At 44.6% G+C, this 5,684-nt stretch overlaps 1 protein-coding gene across 2 annotated transcripts in view; it reads right to left on the reverse strand.

The window, feature by feature from the left end:
• SASH1 (SAM and SH3 domain containing 1) overlaps positions 1 to 5,684 on the reverse strand; it is a 265,093-nt gene that overhangs the window by 190,546 nt on the left and 68,863 nt on the right. The gene's annotated exons all lie outside the window — the stretch shown is intronic.

The raw sequence follows: 5,684 nt of genomic DNA on the forward strand, positions 1-5,684 counted from the left end.
TCCGACCCGGCGGGGGCCCCCCGGGGCAGGCGGCCGCTCCTCGGCTCTAGGTGGCTGCGGGCCGCGCGACTGACAAGTCCGGAAACTTTCCCAGCCCCGGCTCGGCTCGGCGGCGGGGCAGCAGGAGGCAAAGTTCGCACCACTGAGTTTACCCGCGGGGAACTCTGGCGGCCCCAGCAGCGATGCACGCCGCTGCAAAGGCGTCTCTTCCTGCGGCCGGGACCGACTAACTGGGCACGCGACTCAGTGCTTCCAGAACGTCTGGGCACGGCCCCGCCGGGTGACCGAGCTGCCTCGGGAACTTGGAGGGAACTCCCCGGCCCCCTCTCTTCAAAATGAGCTCTTCCAGCTCCACATGACTCTCTCCCCTCGACGCTAAAGAAAGCGTTTAGCAACAAAAGGTGCTCTGATGTCAGGCTCTTTGCATGGAAATGAGCCACAGACAGGAGAACAAATCGCCTGTTGAAAGAGCGGCCGCTTGCAGCCTCCCGCCTGCACAAGTTTCCAATCACGCCATTCACCGACACAGTCTTGGTCCCAGAAACTCGAGAAAGTTAATCTTTAAGCGAGTCCTACCCAAGAGTTCCCAAGCAGTGAGTCTCACAACGCACACCTCGCCCCTCCCGAAGTCAAGCGACCTCAGGAATTACAACTCTCTGCCTCTGGCAGCCGAGACTTGGAAAAACAAGTGTGAAAGCTTGGGCACGAGCCATTGTTTGGCTCGTGTTTATGATGTTTATTACGAGTGGGGACATTTTGGTTCCCGGATGCCGGCAATGCCCTGCATCGCTAGGGGTTTCAGCGCTTTAGGGGAAATGCGCCTTGGGTTTTAATGGTTTTAATGGTTTCTTTAATGTAAGGACCCGCGTGGGGTGGGCGAGGGGGGAGGCGGATTTTCAAAAGGAAGTGCTATGGTTGTAACCAGTAAGCCAGCACACTTGGGGCCCCGTGTATGTTTTTCTAAGGACAAAATCCATGACGGATTTATTTTATGAGGGAAATAGCCCTATAGAGGTGTTTCTCCTTTTGTGATTGTTTCCTTAAAAACCACTCAACTTTCCCTGGGAGATGATGATCCACACTGGATTGGGTGATTGATCACTTTGTGAAGCAGTTCAGCAACCAGAAGGAACCGCCTCTCTGTTAAAGGACTGCTCTGTTAAAGGAGTGCTTCAAAAACCCAAGTGAGATGCCCCTCGGAGAGAGTCCTCCCTGGGGCACCTCCCTGGTGTTTTTGCTTTTTTTTTCCTTCTGGGTCCACATAAAAGAAGAGGCAAAAGAGCAAGTCCTTGAAATCCCTTCCCTCGAGCATTAATTACCAAAATCCAATAAATGAAGAGCCCTTAGAGGAAAGTTCAAAATTGGAAGAGGAAAAAAAAAAAAAAACTTTTCCAAAGGTAATTAAATTTATAAGCATAATCCCCAATGACAATATTTTTGAAAGGAAAGAAAAGGAATGAGAAACTCTCCCTTGATAGTCAGAAGGCATTGTGCTGAAATGGAGTGCTGGGTGCAGAGTCAGTATGACCAAGCCTCTTGCTTTCCTGGGTTGATGCTGGTGCCAGGTGTGTGTTCTAAAATTCTGCGAATCCAAATAAATTCATTAAAGCAGTGCTGGGCTTTTTAAAATTATCATCATCATCATCACCTCTATAAAGACATGAAAATAAGTAAATGATGAAAAAAGGTAAATAACCATTGAATTGATTTTATGTATATTTAAGAATTTCAATGTGAGAGTTGGACTGTGAAGAAGGCTGAGCGCCGAAGAATTGATGCTTTTGAACTGTGGTATTGGAGAAGACTCTTGAGAGTCCCTTGGACTGCAAGGAGATCCAACCAGTCCATTCTGAAGGAGATCAGCCCCTGGATTTCTTTGGAAGGAATGATGCTAAAGCTGAAACTCCAGTACTTTGGCCACCTCATGCAAAGAGGTGACTCATTGGAAAAGACTCTGATGCTGGGAGGGATTGGGGGCAAGAGGAGAAGGGGACGACAGAGGATGAGATGGCTGGATGGCATCACTGACTCGATGGACGTGAGTCTGAGTGAACTCCGGGAGTTGGTGATGGACAGGGAAGCCTGGCGTGCTGCGACTCATGGGGTCGCAAAGAGTCGGACACGACTGAGTGACTTATCTGATCTGATCTGAGCCATGTGTTACCTTACTCAGTGGGCTTCCCTGGTGGCTTCCCTGGTTAAGAATCTACCTGCCTATGCAGGATCCGAGACTGGGGTTCGATCCCTGGGTTGGGAAGATCCCCTGGTGTAGGAAATGGCTACCCACTCCAGTATCCTTGCCTGGGAAATTCCATAAACAGAGGAGCCTGGTGGGCTACAGTCCATGTGGTCACAGAGTCAGACATGACTTACCGACTAAACAACAACAACATCCTACTTAATCCAAGAAAATACAAAGGACAGTGCTGCTTCTACTGGGGCTGCATAAACACATTATGGCAAGGGACTGAGCATGAAGCCAAACAAGAAGGATGGTGGGAGCATGAGTCTCCAGTGCCAAGCATGAGTCTTTCTTCCTGACTCATCAGAGGACCTGAGGGCAAAGCAATGAACTTTTCTGCATTTCTGTTTCCCCATCCTAGATGAAGCAAGGCCACACTAATTGCCACCTACCTCCTCAGAGGTGATATTACATTTCAGGATCATCTAAAGATAGGTATTATTTAGCAACAGCAGAAACATATCTCAATACAATTAAATCTTAGCCATCATTTTGGCAGTCAGAGAATCAAGCTACCCTAGATATTTGAGGTCCTTTTCCTGGTGCTCCCTAATAAATGGATAGGGAAATAAATAATACATTTGAGGAGGAATGTTGGTACCTGTAATTTTGCTGTCTTTACATAAATATGAAATTCTGAGCAGTCATTTTTATTCTTATAGAACACAATTTTTTTTGACATTTGAAAAATGAAGCTGAACTTTTTCACGGATCAACTTCATGAAGCTTCTACTCAAAATGATTCTTATTACTTCTCCCAAATTGAGCCTTTTCTCCACGGCCAATTCTTCCAAAATAATTCCTTCAAGGGCTTTTTAACAAAATATAAAGAATAATCAGCAACATCATGATCATGATCATATTATTTCAGAGTCCCCTAGGGTACCATTCACAAAGAGCTTTTTTAATAGAATTATACCCCCCATGAGGGTAGAAAAGGGCCTTTAAGATGACCTGGATCAAATCCCTCATATTGAAGATGAAGAAATAGGCTCTGGAGAATTTGAATGATCACTCCAAGTAAACAAATGGAGCAGACTCAAAATCAGATGACTTCAGTACTTTTAAAAATTCTTTCATCTACACTGTAATGTATTTGATTCCCACAAAGCTCTGTAAGGTGGGCAAGTGTAGATTCGCCATTAAAGATGTCATATGGAAAGTATCCACCGACTCGATGGACATGAGTTTGAGCAGGTTCCGGGAGTTGTTGGTGGACAGGGAAGCCTGGTGTGCTGCAGTCCATGGGGTCGCAAAGAGTTGGACACAACTAAGTGACTGAACTGAACACATAGGAATCCTTTTGTCTTTCCATCAAGGCTCTCCCTCATCCAACTCACTGGAATTGTTACAACACTGGTAAGTGAATTCCAAGGACAGAAAGGGACCTAGAACAAGATTTTTTAGACATCTAGTAGAGACCCAAAAATGGACTGAAATCAGTTCTCTGTGTTCTGATAAATGTTTATTGCAATGAACTATTAGAATGCATTGAATGAAAGTAAATACTGGAAATACACCTATCCCAATAAGTGTTATTTCTTGGAAAATTAGCCTCAGTCGTTGTTTAGTCGATAAGTCGTGTCTGACTCTTTTGCATCCCTATGGACTGTAGCTCGCCAGGTATCTCTGTCCATGGGATTTTCCAGGCAAGAACATTGCCATTTCCTTCTCCAGGTGAACTTCCCAAGCCAGGGATCAAAGCTGAGTCTCCTGCATTGTCAGACAGATTCTTTACCACTGAGCCACTTGGGAAGCCCAAATCTCAGTCATACAGCTGCACAATGCATGGAGCACAGAAGTCCATACATACACACAGACACATATAAATGCACATACTGGACTGCTTTGTGAAAAAGTGGTTCTGACTATATGGCAGGATTACAGATTTAAAAGCCAGTCAGTAGTCCAGAAATTACAAGGTGTTGCCTGCAGCCTATTTAGGACATCTTTTTTTTTTTTTTCCCATGATTTTGATTTGGATCCTCAACTAGCAACTTTTAAAAAATTTATTTATTTTTATTTATTGGCTGTGCTGGGTCTCCACTGCTGCGTGTAGGCTTTCTCTATTTGGGGCAAGTGGGGGCTCCTCTCTTGTTGCTGTGCTTAGGCTTCTCATTGCAGTGGCTTCTCTTGTTGCAGAGCACAGGCTCTAGGTGCATCGGCTTCAACAGTTTCGACATATGGCCTTAGTTGCCCTGCAGAGTGTGGGATCTTCTCGGATCAGAGATCAAACCCATGTTCCTGCAATGGCAGGCAGATTCTTAACCACTGGGCCACCAGGGAAGCCCTAGGACATGATGCCTGGCAGTGAAGGTAGAGTTTGGCAGCAGCACAAATATAATGGATTCAGGACAGAGTTGAGTTTGAATTTCACTCAGGTTTCTATAAGATATTGGGCAAGTTATTTATCTCGTTTGTAAAGTGGGAGAATTCAGCTATTTAATATAGCAGCTATGAGGTTGTATGTGAATGTGCAGGTAGTAACTCTATGAATTAGAGCTTTCTCTCCCTTTTCCCTCCTTTTGCCCTCCACCTACCCACTCATACCATGAGGTTTATATCTATAAAATGCCCTTGTCCATACCTGTCTGTTGGATCACATTATAAAAATGCTAAGTTTTCTAGTACTTGCAAAAAAGAATTTCTAGCCCTGGAGTGTGGCTGCTGAGTAAAAGGTCTGGGAGGCAGAGTGGAGTGATAAGGACTATTCAATTTTGAAAGTAAAAATAGCAATAACAGCAGTACCAATGTTATTTACTGAAAATCAACTTTATGTCAAGCACTGTGATTGACATTTTTAAAATAGTTTATTTAAACTTTAAATAGAATTTGTGACTTCTCACTACAATCCGTCCATCCCACCCTGCTCACATCCTATTACATCCATCCACTGGTTCAAGCTACCAACCTCAGAGACATGACTGATTCCTTCCCACCTCACCATCACTCCCTTCTAACCATGAACAAGCCCTGTGGACCCTACTTCCTAAATATATGCCGAGTTCATCCACTTCTGTCTGTCTCTACTACCACCTTAGTTCATACTAGCTCCATCTTTTATTTATTTTTTTTTCTAATTTTATTTTATTTTTAAACTTTACATAATTGTATTAGTTTTGCCAAATATCAAAATGAATCCGCCACAGGTATACATGTGTTCCCCATCCTGAACCCTCCTCCCTCCTCCCTCCCCATACCATCCCTCTGGGTCGTCCCAGTGCACTAGCCCCAAGCATCCAGTATCGTGCATCGAACCTGGACTGGCAACTCGTTTCTTACATGATATTTTACATGTTTCAATGCCATTCTCCCAAATCTTCCCACCCTCTCCCTCTCCCTCAGAGTCCATAAGACTGTTCTATACATCAGTGTCTCTTTTGCTGTCTCGTACACTGGGTTATTGTTACCATCTTTCTAAATTCCATATATATGCGTTAGT

This window comes from Bison bison, unplaced genomic scaffold, assembly GCF_000754665.1.
Source record: "Bison bison bison isolate TAMUID 2011002044 unplaced genomic scaffold, Bison_UMD1.0 scf7180017864483, whole genome shotgun sequence".
NCBI lineage: Eukaryota > Metazoa > Chordata > Mammalia > Artiodactyla > Bovidae > Bison > Bison bison.